This window comes from Pinus tabuliformis, chromosome 2_2 (assembly GCF_031772625.1).
Source record: "Pinus tabuliformis cultivar Carrire ecotype Pingquan chromosome 2_2, CPIR1, whole genome shotgun sequence".
In the NCBI taxonomy this organism is placed as follows: Eukaryota; Viridiplantae; Streptophyta; class Pinopsida; order Pinales; family Pinaceae; genus Pinus; species Pinus tabuliformis.
In genome coordinates, this window is record NC_142300.1 from 738,936,119 (window position 1) to 738,961,993 (window position 25,875).

General features: G+C 38.8%; 1 long non-coding RNA gene and 1 pseudogene across 3 annotated transcripts in view; one reads left to right on the plus strand and one right to left on the minus strand.

The window, feature by feature from the left end:
- Positions 1-7,202: 7,202 nt before the first annotated feature.
- Positions 7,203-8,593, plus strand: LOC149194769 (uncharacterized). The gene is made up of 5 exons (XR_016254564.1): positions 7,203-7,376; positions 7,599-7,727; positions 7,836-7,931; positions 8,055-8,224; positions 8,427-8,593. It is a non-coding gene; the product is annotated as an uncharacterized LOC149194769 (long non-coding RNA).
- Positions 8,594-21,430: 12,837 nt separating this feature from the next.
- The window catches only part of LOC149194770 (octanoyltransferase LIP2, mitochondrial pseudogene), a 107,911-nt pseudogene continuing 103,466 nt past the window's right edge, over positions 21,431-25,875 (minus strand). For both annotated transcript variants that reach the window (XR_016254566.1, XR_016254565.1), the window contains exon 2: positions 21,431-22,221. The product of XR_016254566.1 is annotated as an octanoyltransferase LIP2, mitochondrial pseudogene, transcript variant X2 (transcript). The remainder of the gene's footprint in view (positions 22,222-25,875) is intronic.

Here is a 25,875-nt window from a genome sequence, read left to right on the forward strand (position 1 = left end):
GATTAAGTTTGAAAAAGGGGCGATTTTTTTTTAAATATAACATTATCATTCATTTCCACACATTCCCGCACTCCATCGGCATCTTCAACAACTCTTCTTCAAAAAGCCATAACTTTTTCATCTGGAAGCCGTTTTCAGAGCCGTTTTTTTTTAATCAGCCTAATTTTTCGAGATCTTTCCATCGAAACACTTAGTTTCAACATCTATAGCTTCAGTTTATGTTAAAATGGAAAGTCCATGCCAAGTTATTCTTGACAACACCAACTACTTCCAATGGTGGTCCTACATTGTGGATTTACTTAGAAGTAAAGATCTTTACAGAATAGCCTCAGGCCAAGAAACTAAACCGAAAGATGAAGATAATGCAACCAAATGGGAAAATAGGCAAGATCAAGCACATAGGGATCTCTATTTCTCTAGACCTTAGATTCCGTATCGCAGAACTTGATACTCCTAATGAAGCAATTAAATAGATCACTAAAGTTTTTGGAATTAAAAATGAACTTAGAGCCCATCAACTCGAAAATGAATTGCTTACATTGGACCCCAATAATTTTTTTTCCATTGAAGATTTTTTGTCCAAGTTCAAGACCCTTAGACTTCTCTTGGAAGTTGTTAAGGTTAAGAAAGAAGATGGTAACTTTATCTATTCCATTCTTACTAAGTTGGGACCATCCTACTTTGTGTTTGTTTCCACCTTCCATTCTACATGAGAAGCCTTCATTTCTCAAGGACAAGACTACAAGTCCCTTTCCTTTGATGCCTTTTGTGATTCTTTAATAAGAGAACAAGAAAAACTCTTACATCTTGGTCTTCTTAATCTTGAACACTCTTATAAGAAAGCCTTAGCCGCTCAGCAGCAACCAAATTCAAAGAATCCTAAGAAGTTGTATCCTAAAAAAGATGGTCCTAAACCAAACAACGGTCCTAAGCAATTTTAGTCTCAAAATGAAAAATCATTTCAACAAAATGATAAGGCAAATAAAAACAAAGGGAAGAAGACTGATAGACATTGCCACTTTTGTAATTGAGATGGCCACTTAGAATCCAAATGCTTTAAGAAGATGGAAGCCTTGGAAGTAGCAATGAAGGAGCATAACATTCATTTGGAGCACTCTTCAACTTCAACTTCATATTCAAGAATAGCACTTTCTGCATGTGGTTGTCAAGCATCTCGGTCTAGCTATGCACTAAATCTATCTTCTTCTTGTCATTCTCATGAGTGGCTCATTGATTCTGGAGCTTCTTATCACATGGCCAAACACAAAGCCATGTTTTCTTCTTTAAATGATTGTAACACCAAAAAATATCTACGTTGGTGATGATAGATCTCTTAGTGTTGTAGGGACTGGAACTGTTCATATAGACAATGGTCAATTTAATGATGTATTATGTGTTCCAACCTTATCCTGCAACCTTCTATATGTATATCAGATAACTCATTCATGTGAAGGTAAAATCGTTGAATTTTCACCTCATGATGTTGTAATTAAGGACCTAAGAGATCCTAGACAAATTTTAACTACTAGCATTGCTGATGATTCTACAAGGTTGTATAAGTTTAACAACTTTGGGTCATCAAATCTTCCCTCGGTATTTGTTGTTCATAATGATGAAGTGAGCAAACTTTGGCATGAGCGATTTGGTCACGCAAACTATCGCTCCCTTCATAACCTATGTAAAGAAAATATGGTGACAGGTCTTCCAATGGTATCTTGCAGAGATGGTGTTTGTTCCGGATGTGTACTTGGAAAACATCATCGGGATAGTTTTGAAAAACATGCCTCTTGGCATGCCTCAGCCCCTTTACAACTTGTGCATAGTGATTTATGTGGTCCACTTCCAGTGGTTTCATTCTCTAGCTACAAGTATTTCTTAACTTTCATTGATGATTTCTCCAGATGCACTTGGGTATACTTCTTAAAACACAAGAGTGAAGTATTTAACACATTCTTGGCCTTTAAGGCCTTTGTTGAAAAACAATCTGTACATCAAATTCTTAAGCTAAGATCTGATAATGGCGGAGAATATGTTAACAACAAATTCATCAACTTTTGCACTGAGAATGGAATTCAAATGCAACATATTATTTCATATATTCCATAACAAAATGGTGTAGTTGAAAGGAAGAATCACACCTTAAAGGAAATGGCTAATTGTATGCTTCAATCTAAAGGAGTTAGTCTTAATTTTTGGGCAGAAGCAATTAATTGTGCAAATTACATAATAAATCACACTTCTACTAAGATTTTAATGAATGTCACTCCAGAGGAAGCATGGAGCTCAATTAAACCAGATGTAAGTCACTTTCGTGTTTTTGGAAGTGAAGCATGGGCCCATATTCCAGATGAGAAACATAAAGCTTTAGAACCTAAGAGTGAAAAATGTATTTTTGTTGGATATTCTGAAGATGTCAAAGGATATAGACTTATTCCACTTCAAGTCCAAAAATGTTATCATTAGAAGAGATGTAAAGTTTGCTGAAAATATATTGGCCTACGAGCCTAGTGCGGCAGATGTGCCACCTCTCTCTACCCTTCTACTTCTTAAAATATTTCTTTTTCAAATGATGACAACGAGGATGACAATCCCCCCCCACCTTCTCAACATCCCCCTGCAGCTCCTCAGCTTCCAAAATGGGTCCGTGCTACTCGGGATGCAGCAGGTGCTCTTGCTGGTGATCCTATAGATCAGCGTCGCACACATTCTCAGTTCTATAGAGCCTCTTCTTTATTGGCTCAGGCTTCAACGAATTATGATCCTAACACCTTTGCAGAAGCTTCAGGCCATGCAGATTGGGACGCAACTATGAATTAAGAATATCGTTCATTATTGGCAAATGATACATGGGATCTTGTTCCTCTTCCAAAGGGACGAAAACTTGTTAGATGAAAATGGGTTTACAGAACCAAGTATGGCCCAGATGGAAAAGTTGATAAACATAAAGTTCATCTTGTTGCTAAGGGTTTTTCACAAGTTGAAGGCATTGACTATACTGAAACCTTCTCCCCTGTTTCCAAAATGAACTCTATCCGCCTTGTTCTTTCCCTTGCTGCCTCTTTCAAATGGGAAGTCCATCAAATGGATGTTAAATCTGCCTTCTTGCATGGAGACTTGCATGAAGAAATCTATATGGAACAACCTACTGGCTTTATACAAACAAACTCCAGCCTTGTATGTCGGCTTAAGAAATCCCTTTATGGTCTCAAGCAAGCCCCTCGAGCTTGGTATGCCAAAATGGATAGCTTTATTTTAGAAACTGACTTTTCTAGGTGTCATTCTGACAATACTATCTGCACCAAGAAAGTGGGCAAGTCCCTTATCATTCTTGTTCTTTATGTTGATGATCTTATCCTTACTGGTAGTGATCCCAACCTTATAAACCATGTGAAGTCCAGCCTTAAAAAGAAGTTTGAAATGACAGACTTAGGACACTTACATTATTTTATTGGTCTTCAAGTCTTGCAATCCAAGGAAGGTATTTCCCTTTCCCAGTGAAAGTATGCCTGTGATCTTCTACGCCATTTTCACATGGAAGACTATAAGCCAGCCCTTCTCCCTTTCAGTCTGGAGCCAAACTTTCAGTCACTTGTACCTCCCCTGAATTTGATGCTAGCTTATACCGTCAACTTGTAGGAAAACTTTTGTATCTGACCCATACTTGTCCTGACCCTTCCTTTGTTGTTGGCCTTATTGCTCGGTTTATGCAAAACCCACATGAAAGTCATTGGAAAGCAGCTAAAAGAATACTTTATGTTCGAGGTACAGTTCAGTTTGGGATTCATTACAGTGCAGAAGCATCTCCTCTATTGGTTGGTTTCACTGATTCCGATTGGGCTAGTGACCCTGATGATCAGAAGTCTACTGCAAGTTATGTGTTCACTCTTGGTTTAGGACCTATTACATGGGCTTGCAAGAAACAAAGTGCCATTTCTATTTCTTCAGCAGAAGCAGAATATCGTGGTGCCATAGAAGCTAGTAAGGAGGCTCTGTGGCTTTGTCAGATCCTGTCAGAGTTTGGCTTTCAGCAGCAGCATCCGACTACACTTTGGTGTGATAATCAAAGTGCCATTCAACTATGCAAGGATCCAATCCAACATTAGCGCAACAAACACATTGAACTGCACATGCACTTCATCGGAAAGCTCATTCATGACCATGTTCTTGAAGTGCAATATTGTTCAACAGATGATCAAGTTGCAGACATCTTTACAAAGGCTCTCACAGAGGCGAAGTTTACTAAACTTCGATTTATGGTTGGCGTTTAGGAAGTTGTCACTAAGGGGGGATAGGCTCTAGTGATTCCTTCCTTCTCCTATTGTGTCATATTTGTACATCCTTCAATCTTATCCCAAGTTGTTCTTAAGGGGGGATGTTAGGATATTCTGACACATAGGAAATAGTTAAGTATAACTTGGTCTAGTGTAGAGTTAAGTAAAGTGTGTTTCTTTACTATGTACTTTTGTAACTTACAATCCAACGGTCACGATATGTTGTAGACATGAAGTGATCCGACGGTTCATTCTCTCCTCGGTATTACCGACAATTGATCCGTGGCTTAACACCCGATTGGTCCATGATCTCTATTTAAAGAGCATGGAGAGTCATTTGTAGGTTAACCATTCATGAGAGAAACTTATGTAAATTTTTATTCTTTTATTAATAAATTTCCCGAAGTGGCTGCATTGGCTCAGGTCATGGACTTTTTCCCTCTTTGAGGGTTTTCACCACGTCAACAATACTGGTGTATTGATCTGTGATTTGTTTGTGAGCGGTGTCCTTTGGTGTTCTGTCCGAGGAACTTACCCTGTAAATTCCTACATTCCAATTTCGTGGACTCATTTTCAATTTGGCTAGTCTTTTTTGTCATGGCCTTGTATTGCTTGTAGGAGCTGCATTTTCCAAGCATATTGTCCACTTAAATTCATATACTGGTGGTGGCGAGTTGAGGCAACATCTAGAGGTTCACAGTGAACACGCTGGCTTCACAACCCACTTTCCTTTTGTTGTGGTCTTTATCTGTGGTGTCCAATATATGAATTCTTCCCTTTTTCTTTGGATCCACACAGATTGATGCCCATGTTGGTGGTGTTAACGATATTGCTTTTGCTCACCCTAATAATAAGCAACTCTGTGTTATCACTTGTGGAGATGATAAAGCTATTAAGGTATAAGTTCCAATCCTTTATGCTATACCAGGCAACTAGTGATGCCAATAACAATTTATTATTGAAAGGTCACCATATAGATATTTTTAGATGTGATAGATTGGTCTCAGGAGTGTTTAGTGACTTGAGCAGGTACAGGATGCTGTAACTGGCACCAAGCAATACACATTCGAAGGCCATGAAGCTCCTGTATATTCAGTTTGCCCTCATCATAAGGAGAATATCCAGGTCAGTTATGATCCGAGTACCATAATAAAAAAACCTATCGATAATTTTTTTGAGAAGCCTCTCTCTAATTTTGAAGGGTTTCTTTAATTGGGTACTAGTTCATGCTTGTATTTTGTTGGGGGCTATTCTATGCATGTAATTGTATTGTGCACTTTATCTTGTATTTGTCTGTGGTTAATGGAAATTCATTTTCTCTACGGCTATTGATGGAAAGATCAAAGCTTGGCTTTATGATCTACTGGGATCTAGAGTAAATTATGATGCCCCTGGGCATTGGTGTACTACAATGACTTACAGTGCGGATGGAACACAGTATGATTAAGTTTTCTAAACTCTTATGCTTTTCATGATGAATATTTAGCTATGTCATTTCAAGAGCGATAAGGATGCTTCTTTAATTCATTGAATTACATGCGGGATTAGGCTCTTCTCATGTGGAACAAGAAAAGAAGGTGATTCGTACTTGGTTGAGTGGAATGAAAGTGAGGGAGCAATCAAGCGAACATATTCTGGATTCCGCAAACGGTCCTTAGGAGTTGTGCAGTTTGATACAACGAGAAACAGGTTTTTGGCAACTGGTGATGAATTTCAAATTAAGTTTTGGGACATGGATAATACCAACATTTTGACAACTACTGATGTCGAGGGTTGTTTGCCTGTAAGAAGATATTTTCTATTTTGGTTATGATCAAATATAAAATCCGAAACTCTGATTGTTATCTATTTTAGATTAGATATATGCCCATCTTGTTTCTTGTCAAATTTTGCAGGCAAGCCCTCGCCTCCGTTTCAATAAGGAAGGGTCCTTACTTGCTGTGACTACAAATGATAATGGGATCAAGATTTTAGCAAATGTTGATGGAGTTCGCCTGCTTCGTATGCTTGAGAATAGAGTGTTTGAGGGGACAAGGATACCACCTGAGGTGGTGTCAGCGAAGGTACTATGCTGCCCCCACTTCAAATTGAATACATGTGTACCCAAACTTCTGCATCTCACTACTATTGTCCCTTTTGTAGGCTCCAACAACAAATGCCACGACTGCTCCACTTCCTGGTCCAATAGAAAGGTCAGAAAGGGTTCCTCCTGCTGTATCAATTTCTACTATCATGAGAGTCATTCCACTTGAAGAATTGGATATTTGGCAATTGACCAAACTAATCTATAGGAAAATTGGGCTTTTAATTATTACATCAGATTCTCCTTTCCAATTTGTTGGAATCACCCTGCTTTACAAGTTGGGGTTTATTTTAGCATTCTTGAATAAAATAAATTAACCATCAACCAATACCGTGTATACAGAATAATCTTGACAGTAGCCGGACAACAGATGTGAAACCTAGGCTTCTAGATGAGGCTGCAGATAAGAGCAAGAACTTGAAGTTAGCAGAGATCACTGATATCACCCAGTGTAGGTCTCTTAGGTTGCCGGATACGCTACTTGCTAGAAAGGCAAGTTGCTAGTGATCTCATTTATACCCCCAAAACCAAGAATTTGTCGCATACCATAGTTGTTGGACCGTATTTTCTGTATCCTAGAAAGTTTTTTGTGCTTGAACTAGATATAATGTTCCATGTGTTTTACAGGTAGCCAGATTAATATATACTAATTCAAGGGTTGATGTCCTAGCTCTTTTCTCCAATGCTGTTCACAAGCTTTGGAAATGGATGTGTAATGATCGCAATCCATCTGGCAAAGTACAACTCTAAAAGTGTCCTAACATACTGTTTGTTTTCAGTTTTAGAATTCTGCATTTAATAAGCATTTGCAAGCATTTGAACGATGGCAATTCATTTTCCAGGCCACAGCAAATACTGCACCGCAACTGTGGCAGCCAGCGAGTGGAATCCTTATGACAAATGATATGAGTGACACAAATCCAGAAGAAGTAGTCTCATGCATAGCCTTGTCAAAGAATGATTCTTATGTTATGTCCGCTTCTAGTGGGAAGGTGTCCCTATTCAACATGATGACATTTAAGGTGAAACAATTTTGTAGAGTGTAAACAAGCATCTGTTATCTCGATTCTTGGGTTTATTTGCTTCATCTTACTTTGTTTAAACTATAATTCCTTTAAACTCTAGTTCCTTCTTGAGGCTTTGAACATCTCCTTTGATATAACGCAGTTTTGTGTTTGAAATTCATTTTATTTTAATTAGCTTCATGAGAGATTTTCAGGCCACTGACACCTAGTTCTTTGCAGGTCATGACAACATTTATGCCATCCCCACCTGCAGCATCTTTTCTTGTTTTCCATCCTCAAGATAATAATATCATTGCTATTGGAATGGAGGATTCAACAATTTAGATATACAATGTCCGAGTTGATCAGGTGCTGTGATAATTTTTTTTATAAATTCTCTTGTCGTTGTTACTATGTTGACAATCCCAATAAGTTGATTCCATGAATATAACAATCCCTTCAATTGCCTGATTGTAGGTGAAAACAAAGCTGAAGGGCCACCAGAAGAGAATCACTGGTCTGACATTTTCTCATTCTCTCAATATTTTGGTATCTTCTGGGGCTGATGCTCAGGTGTACATCCTATACTTGATATACATATCCACATTATGTTTTCTTATTTGCATTTGAGTCACTCGTTGAAATAAGTAATTTCTCATATCAATCTCTGTGTGCAACTTTGTGTATGGGGTATAGATGGATGGGATAAGCAAAAGTCAAAATATATTCAGTTGCAGGCATCAAGACCATCACCAGTTGATGGAGATACTAGAGTATTGTTCCATAATGATAAAGTCCACTTGTTGGCCGTGCATGAGAGCCAGCTTGCTATTTATAACGCTTCTAAACTGGATCGCTTGTGCCATGTAAGCCTGTGTTTTCAGTGTAACATCTTATAATGTGAGCAATCTTATACAGTACAAATTAGACAAGTATTTTCCTTGTTTCTTACTTTTTATCTCTAGCTAGCAAGATTGGTTTATGTATCATGTTTTAACGGAAAGATTGCCAGGGAATCTAAAAAGCTGATAAAATGATGCATGATTGTTGTACATGTCTGCATTGCAGTGGACGCCCCATGATTCACTGTCTGCATCAATTTCAAATGCAACATACTCATGTGATAGCCTTCTAATCTATGTTAACTTCATCGATGGTGCTGTTGGAGTATTTGATTCAGAAAGCTTGAGGCCACATTGCCGTATTGCACCTTCCATATATATATAGCCGGGCTTGAACAGGTTAGCATTTTTAGCTATCTCATAGCACAATCGAAAACTTCAAAAGTTCAATGGCATTTCCATTTTAGAGGAAAATTATACCATGGATTTGTGTTGATTTATATGTGCAGTGGCAATGTCTATCCGCTTGTGATTGCTGCACAGCCATCAGAACCTAATCAGTTTGCCGTTGGGTTGACTGATGGAAGGTATTCAAGTGATTGAGCCTCTAGAATCAGAATGCAAATGGGGTATAAGACCTCTGGATAATGGAACTGTCAATTCAAATCCAGCTGCAAGCAATCAAGGGTCATAATTACATTCAAGGTAACGCTTGAAGAGCAGAGTTGAAAGAAAAAAAAGGAGGAAGAAAAATCAGAGTCATTTGTGCTACCTTGTGCCTTACAATTATGATTTATCTGTTCGTATATCTACCATCAATAGTGGTGCCATCTATCAGAGTCATTTGTGCTACCTTGTGCCTTACAATTATGATTTATCTGTTCGTATATCTACCATCAATAGTGGTGCCATCTTACCAGGATCATTTCTCTTTATACTAAATTGTTAGCAGAGGTTTTGATATTTTGTTTTGAGAGGGTGTGGTATGGAAGGCATATTGGCAAGATTGTAATTTCTTACTGGAACTAGTTCAGGAAAAATGCCATGGAGCAAAGACTTTGCATGTAATGTAAATGATTTCAAGCATAATGCTACATGTTGTAGCTTTGGCATCTTCGGCTGTTTAAAGTTTTCGACTGTTTTGTTGTTTGGAGGTAATTAACTCGCTTCTCTGCAAGGGTGTTCCTCAATAATGTAACTCTCCTCTCTAACGTACCTTTTTGATATGGCTATATCTAAACATAATTTTATTTTTATAGTGCATTGAAAAGCTAGCCGGATTGTCTTTTCATAACCATTGCTTTCACAAGTGACATATTAAACGAAATGTTCCATTTTCAACCGAACAAGTGCCCAAGCCAATCTTTCCTCCGAACTTTGGAGATGTCAGAACAGACAAAGAAGAAGAGAAGCCCCATATAGCAAACCCAATTTGGAGCACCAGTCCATTGTCTGGCTTGGACACTAGCTCTAGCTCATGGAAAACCCCAAGCTTCAGTCCAGAAACTCCAGAAGAGAAGCCCCATATAGCAAACCCAATTCGGAGCACCAGTCCATTGTCTGGCTTGGACACTAGCTCTAGCTCATGGAAAACCCCAAGCTTCAGTCCAGAAACTCCAGTGCCAGGGCGTGCACGAAGCAAAAGGTCAAGAGCCCCTGCTTGTAACTGGTCTTCCCGTATAGTCTCACCCGCTTCATCAGCCAGTCCATTAGAGAATGGACCCACTTCTTCTGTGCTATCTTCAGATTCAAAATTCTTTGCAGAATCCTACTTCCCTGCAAAGAAACCTGCCAAGATGAGCCAAGGAAACAAGAAGAGAGAGCAAGACCAACAGGCTCAAATCAAGAAATGTATGCACTGTGACACAACAAAGACACCTCAATGGAGAAACTTGCTACCTTTTCGAATCCAGTTCTGTCGGGCCCTATGTTAGCCATGCAGAGTATGCAACCTTTGACGAGACGGTTTGAAATCATGCTCCATCTCCATCTTCAGCCAGTAGTAGTGACGTTGCAGATGAATCAATGTCTTGTGTACTCCGAAATGCCCTGCTACCTTGGAGTTGTGGGCGTCTTGCAGCATTGCTAATCGTCTCTCTTAGGTCTACCATTTGACGATTTTGGTCCCAAGATTGACATGAATGTCATGCTACAACTGATCCTACTTACCATGAATCCTTAACAATAGGGATTAGTGTGCATTATTGTAAGCTATGTATTATTTGTTATCATTACACACATTTTTAGGTTTTATCTGATTGGTTTTAAACACAGAGTACCAGTGGCAACAATCAGCTTGTTTAAACACAGAGTGCCAGTGGCAACAGACAACTTGTTTAAATGCAGAGTGCCAGTGGCAACAGTTAGCTAAGGCTTGCCTAAAAACATAGATTTCTTGAGACCCCATCCCCTTTGTTCTTTTAGCAATTAAAATAACTAGGACAATTAGCAATTTAAAATAAATAACTAGGGCAGGGACACGCAGAGTGTCAGTGACAATAGTTAGCTAAGGCTTGCCTAAAAACATAGATTTCTTGAGACCCCATTCCCTTTGTTCTTTTAGCAATTAAAAAAACTAGGACAATTAGCAATTTAAAATAAATAACTAGGGTAGGAACTTATTGCTGTGCAACCCATTCGTTTATTCTAAAAGTAGGTAGATTTCCCTGAGAATAGAACGAATGAATGGTCGGACAGATAAATACCTCTGGAAAGAAAGAATAGTCAGCCAAGAATCTAACAATAAGAAGCGTGATGTCAGCATAGATAGCATGAGAGAGGAAGAAAATAAGGTAGCTTACCTGATAAATTTCGATATACATCCCGAGCTTAATATATATTAACATGAATTTCGATAAAAGCCCTGTATGATCTAGTCCTGCACCGAACTTCGATCAGACGATATAACTTTTTTATACATCCTAAACCGAACTTCGAATCGACGCTATAACTTTTCGTATACATCCTAAGCCATAGGTTAATTTCATTAAAACCTTTATAACAAAATTTCATTGAAATGTGCATTGTTCACCCTGGACCGAATTTCGAATGACGTATTATTGGACGAATGGAATCGAATGGTACGGTCGAATGTGGTAACTATGATACAAAGCATTTTAGATCTTTCAGAATTTGCAATTTCGAGCGTTATTTTATTTATATAAAATGGTATGAAATTGAAATCATATTTAATAATAAAATAATAGCAAAACAATTCATTCTTATGTTTTTTTTTATTTGAGAATTATTTGTTATAACTATATTAAATTCAATTTTCTTCTGGAAAAAAAACTATATTAAATTGAATTTACAGCAACGAAAAAACGACTTATATATATAATGAGGTCAAATTACATATATGGAGCCTCCAAGATGTTATCAGATACAACAATAATCCTAAACTATGTACCCATCCAAACAACAAACATTGTATAGTCCAACAGTCAGTTGTGATGGCCCAGAAAGCTTAGCCAGATATTCAGTATGCAAAAAAGTAACATATATGAGTCCTTATCTGATCTATACGAGGGCACAGATATATTCTACATATGTCATAATATAAACATAATTTCCATGGAAGTAAGAAAGAACCAGGGATGTGTACAAACATATATACGATAAGTTTTAATGTGAAAATATCAAAAAAACCAATACAGCCATAGTCACCCAAGGAATGGAAACATTCCGGCATCAATAGTAGTGTCTCCCATCTTGACTATAATGTGCATACATTCCAGTTGTGCCAACAGACCTTCTTTTGACAATCGATCAACTTGTTGATTGAATTCCCTGCCTATGTGCATAATCAAGGAATTCTGGAATGTAGTCCATAGATTGTCAATTTTCCTGAGCCATCTCGTGAGTGTATGTTGATCAATTTTAGCTTCACCCAAAACGTGCTGAACAATGGTTTTTGAATCACCAAAAATGTGAATTTTAGGTAAATTGAGAAAGTGTGAAAACCATAACAGGCCCCATAGAGCCATAGCTTTTGCCTTTGTATTCGAACCAGTGCCGGCCTGCCAATGTACACAAAATTCTTGTTCTTTGGATATCCCAATCCAGAAACTGCATCCACATGTATTCTTTTGTGCCACCCTGTAAAAAAACCCACCCGGTATACCATTTCTGGGCAAGTTTTCTTACATGGTTCTTGATTGGATCCATAGTCAAGTGAATAACCCATGGCATGAGAAAAGATAGAGCGCACATATATGAAATTAAAATTGTCCTCTGAGTTGTTATTTTTTTTCCTATTTTTCCATTTCCAGATCATCCAAATAGTGTAGGAGGAATACTTCTCCAATCTGACAACTCCCACCATATCATGCAATTCTGAATATTGTCAAAACAGATATATGGAAGACCAATGGTAGGTGCCATTTTTTGCCATACTTGGACCGTGTAAGGGCATGTGAGGAACAAATGAGCATTATTCTCCTTTGTGTTTCTGAAGATTCCTCTTCTGAAGATTATTCCAAGTGAGACTTTTGTTGCGGCAAACCAACCAGAAAAAGAGGATGATTTTGTTGAGAGTTTTTGTTTTCCAAAATCTATAGAAATCACTTATCTCCTTATGCTGGGACTCCCTACCGCAGAGATTGTTGTATGCATCTGCCACCATAATGTCCCACCCTTTCATCTTCCCAGACCATACAAGCTAGTGGATGTTGTCCTCACGACAGATGCCAATGAAGTTCATGTGGGTGCGGGTCCATTCCCATATCGCCGCCAAATGGCCATCCAAGCCCAGCTCGCTAACCCCCTTCCAAGAAGGACATGGACCCCTCCATGAGTCAATGACTTGGCTCCAGAGAAAAAATCCCACGGCCAATTAAAAAACTGATTAAAACCTCTGGTATGTGGTGATCCTCCCCATAGCCCAGTGAGTGATCAGATCCAATAATAATGTTGTTTCCCAACCCCATGCTCCAAGAAAGGTTCTGCAATTTTTTTATTATCTATCTTCCCGAAACTATTCCAGATGGCCGAACCTGTTGGGATGCCAATGGATCTTCTGTGATACCATATCTGGAAATCCTGATCCTTTTTGTATTTGTGTCTGATGATCTTACTCCATGAACCTTCACCAAAGATTCCCCTCCAAAGTGATTTGAGAAATAACGCCCAACCAAAGCGTCTCATGTTCATAATAACCCATCCTCCCATTCGCTTTGGGAATGAGATTTGTGATATCTTAGCCAAATGGAATTTAGATTTGTCCATGCTCCCAGACCATATAAACTTAGCCATAATCCTCTCAAGGCATTTCACAATGGATATGGGAATATGATAGAGATGTGCCCAGTATACATTCAGCAGCAACAGAACCGTTTTAACCAGGATGATACAACCTCCCAATGGTAGGCATCTATATTCCTAGCCTGATATTCTTTTGAAAAATCGATTAGCAATCCACATCCAACCTGCCACCTTATATCCACAGGGCTTGATATGGAACCCTAGGTATTTCATACCGTTTATTATTTGGTCCACAGTGACCCCAAAAAGACCTTTTATATACTCAACAGTCTCCATATCACACATGTTTTGATATATAATAGATTTTTGGAGGTTCATATAAAGCCTAGTTGCACTTGTAAATTTTGAAAATATGTGAAATAAATACAGCCAAGAAAAACGATTAAGCATTCCCATAATAAGAACATTGTCCACAAAAGAACTATGTGAAATGTCAATATCAATTTCCATTTGCAATGCCAAAAAATGACCATCAGCCACTGCTTTTTTGATATGGAGGCTCAAACCATCCATCGATAGGATAAATAGGAGCGACGACAGTGAGCATCCCTGGCGAAGACCCCTTCTGGATCTAAAGAAATTCGTGGGATATTCATTGATGATGACAGCATAATTGATGTTTGTGACGCAGGCCATAATCCACTCCACTACCTTGGGATGTATAACAATTTTATGTAGGACTAGTCTGAGATATCCCCAATCCAGGCAGTCATATGCCTTTTGCAAATCCACCTTCATAATGGTAGCATCTTGCTTTTTAGTGTGAATCGAGTGTATGCACTCTTGGGCAATGGAAACGGAATCATGGATTTGCCGATTTTGAAGAAACCCGAATTTCTTTGGGGTGATATAGCGAGACAATGTACTCTTCAATCGAGTCGCAATTGTTTTGGAGATGACCTTGTAAATGATGTTGTAGAGAGATATGGGCCGGAAATCAAAGAAAGTCTCTGCATGGCACTTTTTTGGAATGAGAGTAATGTAGGTGGAGTTTATGTGCAGGTGTATATACCCCTGTGTTCTCGACTCCTCGACCATGCCAAGAAGGCCCTATTTGAACAATTCAAAAAAATGGGAGAAGAGCTCCATCGCCCACCCATCCGGCCTCGGTCTTTTATCTCCCTTAAATGATTTTAACACTTCCAAAAGCTCATCCTCAATGACAGCTTTGAAGAGTTCAGAATTAGCATCTGCATCAAACATATTAGGATATAATTTCACATCCTAATTCAAATCCTTAGCATATATCTCATTTTCCCGACTGTAAGCTCCCTGAAAATGTGAGACAACAGCTTTACAAATATCAGATTGCGTCAGACACGAATTCCCATCGGCATCTTGAATCTTCCATATAGTATTAATTTTACGTATGTGATTAGCAAATATGTGGAAGAATTTTTTGTTATGGTCCCCCTCCTGGATCAAAATGGCCCTACTCTTGAGGTGCCACGTGGATTCGACAATAGATAGAATGTGCCTCCTCTTTAGTTCTAGTTCTTTGATACTGCTACGTGTGGCCTTCGGGAGATCATGAGAAGCCATCTGGGATCCAATGGTATCAAATACTCCAATGATGTCTTGTAATTCCTTGTTCAAAGCATATTTCTTCCTCTTCTCCCATGCTATTACTTCCCCGCGGAGTAAACCTAACTTATCCAACAAATGTTCCATGTGGGATAGCCGTCGATCCACATCTCGTGCCCAGACAGAGCGCACAAGATCATTAAAGTTCGGGTCTTCCAACCATACCCAGTTGAATTTAAAAGTGATGTCGTTCCTGTACTCCCCTGGTGCCATTTTAACAAAATGGGTCGATGATCAGAGATGTGACTGTTGATCACCACATATTGCACATTGCCCAGACGCTCAACTACTTGTTCATGCATAATAAATCGGTCCAGTCTCTTCGCAATGTATGTCGTCCCCGCCCGACCATTGTCCCAGGTAGGAACCAGTTTTGGTGGACAAATATCCACAAAATTGGACTCCATGATAATATCTCTGATCACATCCGCCATTGGGTCGATTTTCCTGGAGAGTCCCCATACCTCATCCAGGCCAATCGTGCAGTTCATGTCCCCTGCAATGATGAGAGACACCATCTTAAAGATCCTAGATGAGATCAATTTTTCCTAAAAAAAAGGTTTATTCTTGTATGGAGCATACATGTTGAGGATATGTATGCGTCCGGAGAGACCTCTAACATAACCATCAAGAAGGATACCGGCAATACATGAAAATGCCTTGACCCTGACCCATCGAGGGTCCCATAGAGCCTCCAGACCACCCGATAAAACAACAACATCAGTGGAAACCATATGCCACATCGGGATCATCTTTCTGAAATATTTAATAGCAATTGGAACCGAGTGCATGGTCTCTTGCAAGAGAATGATATATGGTCTAAATGAAGAAAAGAGTTGTTTGAGAGCCAGGTATTTCGGGTCAGCCCCTAGTCCCCGAATATTAAGGGATACTACAAAGGTCATGAGAAACCCTGAGCGGGCTTCTCTGCTCCAAGGGCCCGAGAGGAATTAGCAGCAGCAATAGGAACCTCAACAAGAGTGTGGTCATATAGTGAAGTGAAAGGGTTTGACTGAAACACCCACAGAAATGTTGACTGTCCTGGTTATGCTTTCGTCAGACAATGATATTCCTTATGGAGGTAGGGCTGATATGAGGGGATGTGGATCTAGAAGGTTTATGGATGGTAAGGGTACGGAGGTTGAGGGTCTTTCTATGGAGCAGAAAATCCAAATCGCTACCCACAGAATTTGTAGGTGAAGCAAGAGGCGAATTTGGAGGAGTGAGACTTTTCCGACAACCCTGAGAGGGTCGAGTGTAATGGGAAGGAGATGGAGCAGGTGCATAAATGATGTGTGAGGATGAAGGCACGTCATGTGACGTGGACAAGATAGGAAAATTGTTGCGCAAAAAGGAATTCCCAAGAGGTGATGAGGGAATATTCGGGGAGGGTGATTTTTTCCTCGAATGTACAAGCCCGTCAGATGACAGTGGAGATGAGGGAATAGTGATGGGGGAGGATCCATTATGTAATAATCAGAAAGTAGAGGGTTGTAAAGTAAAAGGATCATGTGAAGTACCTGGAGAAATTCGAGAGATGTTGCCATGTTGTGTCATCCTACCCTTGGAGCCATATACGCGATCATCAACTAGGGACAACCCAGATGAACCAAAACAATTCCACGCTTGTGTCGTGCGCCTACCACCCCAGCGACGATTGCACTGGGCCAGAAGGTGACAGTGCAATGACAGTAAGAGCACCGGAAAGTCACCCCCCAAAAATCTAGACGCTGGGTTAAATTCGTATCTCCCCAGTTCATAGCAATATGGTTAGGAAAGCCACCTCTGTATTCTTTTTCTATTAGGATCCAGGCAACCCGCCTGTCTTGCACCCCTGGACATCTAGGATCCACGTAAACAAACTTGCCAATCACATTGCCTATATCCATGAAAACCGGCTTAGTCCAAAGCTCAATAGGCAGCCTTAACAATTTAACCCAAATAAGCTTATTTTGAGGTGTATCTTTCAGTGGATTAAACCTAATATACCAGGCATGGAGCGCAATTAAACTTATGTCCTAAATCCACGTGATAGCCTTTATTTTCATGAGGTCCTCCTGGCTAAGGAAATGAAAACTGTACCACCCCCAAAGCAGACGAACCACCGTAAGCATATATCTAAGCAAGGATTTCCATTTAGAATCCACCCAAGAACGCATCTTTGCATCACTAAAGTCCGCAAAGTGCCACTTATCGACTAGCGCTCGCTTCTGAAGACTGGAAATACGATCAACCAACACCGTGTTATCGAAAACCAGAGAAGGTGGCGGGGATGAAATTTTAATAGATCTGTGGCCATGCCTAGATTGACTTCCAAAGTCCCCGTGGTGATCGACATGATGATCAAGGGCCACATGTGCACCACTTGTCACATGAACACCATCATGTCTGGAGTGCCAAGTAGGCACATCCCGTGTGCCACCCCAACGAACCAAATCAGAAGAAAGGCAGCAATTAGTCTTGGCCTCCATGGTGGCACAAATAAATGCCTCTTGTGTGGACGTGTCAAAGTCCAGCACATCCATACCACCCGAGTAATAAAGTAGACAATACCAAAAACGTGTTGGGATGTGATGCAGGACACTCTAGTTAAGAAAGGTGGCAGAAGGTAGATAATCCTTAATGAAAAGCGCTCAGAGAATGTCCGCCAAACACCTAGGGATCAGGAAAAGTACAAACCCCAAAGGAGGACAGACAACAGAGAATAAATCCCACATTCAGCCGGTAGAGATAGTACCGCCATTGGTGCTAATTCCAAAACCGGATCTAGAATTAAAAAAGGAAAATATTAAAAGAACCCCGATTTGACCACAAGTACATGAACCCCATGTCACATGAACATTCATATAAGAAAGCATGCGAGTAATGGGTAGTAGAAAGATATCCCATCCAAAGTGCATAAGCACCCACCCCCAGAGGAATTTTGAAATATACCGGAAATGTAAAAAACCGACACCGGAAAAACCAGAGATCCAAACTATTTTCCAGACGATTCAAAATTGTGGGAGAAAACATGAAGCAAATCAGATCAGGTGACATAGAATTCAGAGAGGAATTATAGTTCGTCACAACAACAACAACAGCAACATCCCATACATGTCCACCACCGATTGCAAATGCGGATTCCAAAATATTTGCAGGGGCAGGAAATGAGAAACGAGTTAATCCACCGATGCCAGAGAGAATTAGAACTGATAGGATACAGGCATGAAACTTCCCCGTAGTTAATTGGAGGACATAGCAGATTTGTAATCTCAGTTCCGATAGACATTAGTCATCTTTGACATATGAAGTAAATGGGTCATATAGATACAAAAAAGTATGTAGAAAGAAATAGCTATAATCAGCAGAATGTGAAAGAGCTCCGACTGGAAAAGTCCAGAGATAGACATATTACCCCTCCCCAAATCAGTATAACCCATTGAATATACCCATATGAGACCCAAAAATTTAAGAGCGAGACCACTATAACATTACAAAAGGAAACCCGTTATGAACATTTCTAATAACATATGCCCAGACCGCATATACAGTAGCTTAAAAGCAAGACTGAGACACCCCCTAAAAAATCCCAGCTGATATCCTATGGGACCTATACAAGTGCTTCAGTGGTAGACAAACCAATGGCCCCCATACCTGAACGAATGGTAGCCACCTTCAGTGTACAATTGTCCAGACGCTTCTGTGTCTGCTAGTCTTCCCTTGAAGACCTTCGTGGGTGAGTCTCCTCACTAACAAGATCACAGTTAACCAAATCCTAACCCCAAGATTAGGGAAATCCAAAGGTTATGGATTTCTGCATTTTGAGCAAGACGAAGCAGCCGATTGTATGACCAGATTAGAGACAATAAATGAAATGTATAGTGACGATTGTATGACCTAGTGTTGAAAATATCGGTATCGGCAAAATATCGGCGAGGGTCCAGAAAACATCTTCTTGGCAATATCGACGAGGGTCCAGAAAACATCTTCTCGGCTATATCGGCAAAAATATCAGAAAAATATCGGCAAATATCGGCAAGCATAAAAAATAACTTTTTCAAATTTTTAAACATAGCTGATATTTTGCCGATATTTTCAAAATATCGCAATATTTTCTTGGCGATATATCGTTTTGCCGAAAATATCGCGATATTTTCGAATATTGCTGATATTATCAACAGTGGTATGACCAAATTAGAGACACAATAAATCGACCCATTATAACTCGTGATAACAGATTCACATTAGGAAAATTGAGATTAGGGAAAATTCAATAAATCAACCCATTCGAACCCGTGATAACGAGATGTACAGTGGGAAAACTCTATATTAAATTAAATTTAATTAATAAAACAACTAAAAATATATTATGATTAATTAAATCAACATTAAATTTAAAAGAGACGATTAAATGATTTTGAGAAAAACACAATAAGATTTTGAAAAAAAACAAATTTATTAAAAACACCTCCAACCTCACGTGGGTACTCTTCCAAGCTTCAGGTAGGATTTGTTCCAGATGGAAGTGCTATATCCCAAATTTTAACATTGTCGTTACCACCGGCTTAAACAACCAAATTTTTATTAATCTCAGACCATATAAAATCATAAAGCGCACCAACTCAATCAGAGACACAAACCTCAACGATCCCATTAGGAATAAGTCCTGGCATTTCTTTCACACATCAAAAACACCTCAAAATACTTCAGTTCTTCACTCCATGGATAACAACGATGTAAACTATAGACGATTCTAAAGCTTGGGTTGGGGTGCCAGAGGGAGTGGGATCATGATGGCCTATCAACTTTTTAGGAAGTGTGTGGCCACACTTATGTTAATAAATCCAATTTATCTAAACCTGGATATGTGAAGTTCTAAAATGCATATGACAAGTTCACACAAATGACTAACATATCAAATTTGGAACTTGAGATATGCAATCTTAAAGTCTATGTTTAAACTAGACTTGGACATTTTAAAAACATTAATTATATGTTGTCTTTCTTAATAGATTATCCCAACAAGTTTTTAGTAAATATTGGGATTGTACAAAATTCCAACCCTCCACAAATTTTAACTAGAGATAATTATGGGTGTTATAAGACATTGAACTATACAACAAATTAAACCTACAAAATCAAATTGACATGAATCATCTAAACAAAAGATCAATTGCATTTGGGGGTTCAAAAATAAAAATATTTTACCAAAATTTTTATGTGTTCCAAAAATCAAGTATCTTAAAATGTTATACCTTGAAAAAAAATTGACTTGAAAAATGAAAAAACCCAAAGAGAAAACAGTAGAAAGGGATACCTGTGCATGAAGAAAATCAAAGATCGAGTTTGGAAACATACTATTATGATAATGCATTGATGCTCACGTACTTAACCGTGTTTAGATATTTGAAGAAGAAATGGTAACAGTCTGCTCACAAAACCATCTGAACCATTCATAATAAACCAGATTCTTTAATTTTCGATTTGCATTAATAAAATAAATCATGTTTTGACAATGAAAGCATACCTTAATTTTAAAAAATTGTATCATACCCTCCTCTCGTTCCATTTCTACACAATACCCACAATGCCAAAAACATTAGGCAGAGCCGCGGAGGCTTTTCAGAGATCTCAACCGGCAACAACCACAATGTGAACATCAGTGAGCACCTTTACTTGTAGATAACATAGTGTAAAATCAATCAATACAAAACCTGCAAGCATGGAGGGAGATTTTGTTGAAATTTAAACAGACTGCACGTCAGATTTAAAAGGTAAGGTTATGTCTTCTTTCGACTTCTGAGTTTCCACAATTATAAATGGTACATATTTGTATTTGATCATATGCATGTGTGTCTCATTAAATTAAATGTTGGTAGGGGAGATCTTAAAAAACAAATTCTATAAATCTCATAAATGTACACCTCATAGTTATACTACAAAATTCTATATATAACAGGATTTACGAGATTCCATATACGGAAGGATTCAAGAGTGCTAATTATGATCCTAGCTTGGAACATTTAATGCTGCATTTCTGGATGTTTAAACGTTGGTAATGGATACATTAATAAAAGTTTAGTCTAAACATTATGATTCTAGTTGTGGAGGGTTGCTGGATGTTTACATGCTGGTAATGGACGTATAAAGAGAAGCATAGTGTAAACATTCTAGTTTTTAAAATTTTCATGGATATTACATTTGAAGTTTAGCTCAATTCTCATATCTCAATATCTCTCCATAGGAACACAGAAATATGTCCAGATCAGTATGTAGCTGACAGATGGACCAGACTTTACACTAGAGAGTAAAATACACGGATAGAGCTACAAAAATATCTATAAGTCAAACTCAACAATAACTTCCCATAAGTAAATTAGCAACAAAGAAATTAAAATGGCATGAAATATAAATGTAGGCTATGTTCATTATTTAACATCTTCAACATCCCGTGATAGAAAGTTAGTCTCTTTATATGTAACATCCTGAATGCCAAAGACATCGATGAAGCAGTCAACAAGGGAATCTGTAATCACATTCTCTTCTGGAAGTGTCATCTGAGATTCTTTTCTAAGAGATGTTACTTCTTTGTCAGGGATTCCACAAGGTACAATATGAGAGAAAAAAGTCAAATCTGGATTGATATTGAATGCCAGACCATGAGATGTTATTCCTGATGATATCCTTACACCAATAGCCCCTATCTTTCTGTTTGAAACCCAAACTCCAGTTTCTCCTTTCATGCCACGCTGAGCTTGAATCCCATACACAGAAGCTAATTTGATCATAGTGTCCTCTAAATTTTCCACATACCTCCTAGCACCAAGTCCAGATTCTCTAAGAGAAATGATAGGATACAAAATCGCCTGATGTGGTCCATGAAATGTCACATCTCCTCCCCTTTCAGTATAATGTAACTCAGCACCCATGTTTTCAAGATCAGTTTGAGAAACTAGCAAATTATGATCTGTCCTCCGCTTTCCAAGTGTGTAAGTGGGTGGATGCTGCAAACATAAAAGTGCATCTGGAATGATTCCCATCTGTCTCTTCTTAACTAGTTCTTCTTGGAGTTTTAGTGCATTTGAATATTTAACTATGCCCATTTTCCAGACTTCCAGGCCCCCTCTTAGTTTCATAGTTCCTCTTTTTATCCTTTTATCTTATTCTAAGCAGGTAAAACATTTATTTATGCCCTGCAAGAAAGACCACAGACATAGAATTATGCAAGTTAAGCATTCCAATCTTTACTAAAGATGTAAGGAATTGTATAATGCAATCAAAACATCAACTATCCAAAAGCAAAACAAACATGAAGCACTACCACGCAGAATAAGACCATAGATACAGAATTATGCAAGTTAATCATTCCAATCGTTATTAAAGCTGTAACGAATTGTATAATGTAATCAATACATCAACTATCCAAAAGCAAAACAACTATAATGCAATCAATACATCAACTATCCAAAAGCAAAACAAATATGAAGCAATATTATCCACAATTCTATTGAGCTTATGTGGTTAAATTTTCTCTTGAGGCTACGTGCTAATGTATTGATGGCTTCATTGAGCCTGCAGATGGGTAACTAACCCAATTATTGTAATTCATTTGGCTATCTGGGCTAAGGTTGACCTAATCAAGCTCTTGGAGCTAGTACCAGGGCTCCGGGGGAATGCTGCCCCTCTTGAATCCACTCCCAATGCGCAATCCGCTTGGGAGCGGATCTAGAAAGACCTCAGGAGTGCGCTCCCTAAAAAAAATTCCGCTACTTGGTTTTTCAGGAGCAGTCAGGAATCGCTCCTTTACTGCTCCTGGAGAGATTTTTTTAAGTTGGGGAGAGATCGCTCCCGACAGCTCCCCGCAGCGAGAATCACGTGGCCGGTTTTTAGAGGGAGGGGAGGGACCAAAAGAAATAAAAGGCCTACTCCCCTCCCACAATGCACCATTTGCAAGAGGGCAAGAGGGCTTTTGGAATTGGAGCTTGAGTTAAGGAGGAAGATTGAGAGGGTTGCTTAGGAGCTTGAGGAGTTTGCAAGGGAGATTGGAGCTTGGGATTGAAGGCACCATTGGAGAGCCAAAGAGGTAGGGTCTAGACTATAATCTAGCATTTGTGTTTTTTATATGTTCATTGTTGAAAGATGTTTTCTTCTCTTTTTTCCATTCCCATTCCTCCATTTTATTGCGGGCAAGAAACTATAACTCCACCAAAGTTCAAAACTTCAAACATCATGGCTATATGGCTTAGTATTCTCTTGATGTTGGTTCCTTTTTTTGTTATGATGATGTTGGGGAGTAGAAGAAAGAGGAGTGGTGAAGAGGATGAAGTGGGTAGTAGTGGATTTGAAAACCTTGGAGAGGTGGAGTACCAAGAGGAAGAGGAAGAGGAAAATGAGAGGGGAGATGATGAGGGAAAAAACCAAAGTAGACCAAACCCCCTTGGGGAAATATGTTACTAGGCTTTTAGGAGGGAAAGGAGGTGGGACCACTAACTTTACATGCACCCATTGCAAAATCACTTAAACGGGTTCATACACCTGTGTCAGAAAGCATCTCTGTGGGAAAATGGCATGGGATGGAAATAAACAAATAGGAATCAAAACTCGTGGAAGTGTGTCACAACAACAAAGAACCAAATACATAAGGGAAGAGGAGGAAGCCCAATACAAATCTAAAAGATCAAAGGGTGACTTTGAACATGACACCACTAGCCCACAATCACATAGACTAAGAACTCCATCAGCATCCACCCATGGTAGTGGATATGGAGGCATAGGCACAGACATCCCTTTAAGGCGTAGAACCATATCAGATTTCCTTGATCAAGGGTGTAGGGATGATGTGGATGCAAAAATTTACCGGTTTCTCTATGCATGTGGGATACCATTCAATGTTCTTCGCTCACCTTATTGGCATGAAATGGTTGGCGCCATCAATGATGCCCCTAAAGGATACAAGAGCCCTAGGTATGACAAGGCTAGAACCGTGGGACTTGATCATGAAAAAGCCAAAATAACACATGCTTTGGGTAAATTGACAAATTCTTGGAATGACCATGGGGTATCCCTTGTATCTGATGGTTGGACAAATGTAAAAGGAAATCCATTGATAAGTGTTCCTGTTGTGTCTGCTAGTGGTGCAGTCTTCCTTTCAACATATGATTACTCAGAAAAGTTCAAGACCACCATCAATATTGCAGAACTATTACTTCAAACAATTGAAAGTATTGGGCCATACAATGTCATCCAAGTCATCACTAATATGCTTCTAATTGTAAGGCAATAGGAGCAATCATTGAGGATAAATACCAGTGTTGCAAAAATCGTGATTTTTTCGACATGGCAATTTTTTCATTTTGAAAAAATCGTGAAAATCGCCAAGATTTTTTCCAAAATGAAAAAATCACGATAAAAATCGTAAAAATTGCCAAAAAATCATAAAAATCGTCAAAAAATCGTGGATGCCTTAGATACTTAAAATTTTGAAAAAAAACGAATTTTTTATATTTTTTTTAATGTTGCCGATGTTTTGCCAAATTTTTCACGATTTTTATGATTTTTCCCAATTTTTTCCCCTCGTCGATTTAATCCCAATCGCGATTTCACAACACTGATAAATACCACAACATATTTTGGTATGGGTGTTTGATTCACATAATGAACTTTTTTACGCATGATATTATTAAGTAAAAACAACCTCAATACAGATGGATTGATGATTTGTAAAAAAGAGGCAAGAGAATAATAAAATTTATTACCAATCATAGCAATACCCATGGGCTTTTTTGCAGTCACTCAAGGTTGGAGTCGTTGAAGATTGCGAAGACTAGATTTGCTAGCTATTACCTCACCTTCTGGTGCCTTTTGAAGGTAAGAGAGTCATTGGCTAGCATGGTATCAAGTCAACACTAGTAGGTATTAAAGGACAGGGCTCCAACTGCACTTGATAGGGAAGGTTTTTCAAGAGGTGGAGGAGACCGCTCTTGATGGTCTGTTTTGGGCACGTGTGAAGGATTTTTTGCAATACACCAAGCCCATTTATAACATGATTCATTTTGTAGATACAGATGCACCAATGATTGGGGAGGTGTATGAGCAGATGGATAACATGTTGGGGCAAATAAAAGATATTGTTCAGCAAAAAGATCCTAACTTGTATGATATATTTACAATTTTGTGTGTGCATGGTGGGATAAACTTAATGTTCCTCTACATGTCTTGGCATATATCCTTATGCCAAAATACTACTCTCCATCTTGGTTGGGAAAACCTGCACCTGGGGATGGGGTTAGGACCAAACCCCATACAGAGCTAGATGTACAAAATGGGTATATGATAGCATTTGACAGTGAGGAGTGTGCTAGATTGTGTCTTGAATTAGGCAAATACTTCACTAGCACTAGAGTGTTTGGTTCTTTGCATGCAATGGAAGATAAAGACAAATTGGATGTTGTCACATGGTGGGACATGTATGGCGGCCAGGGGCTTTTGGAAAAATTGGCAAAAAAAGTGCTTTAACAGGTTGTAAATACTTCTTTTGCAAAGAGGTGTTGGAGCACCTATAGCTTCATTGATAATTTGAGAAGAAACAACCTCAATGAAAATTGGGAAGTAAGCTTGATTTTTGTGCACTACAACTTGAGGTTGTTGACACATTATTGTGATCGGGCTCGTGATGATGCATCATATATGACTTGGGACAACAACCTAGAAGAAAATAATTTGGAGGATGGAACTATACATCTAGAAGAATTGGAAACATAACTTTTGAAAGATGATGATGAAGCAACACCAACAACAACAACAACCATGCCACCCCCATCATCCACTAGCAATGCACGAGTTCCACA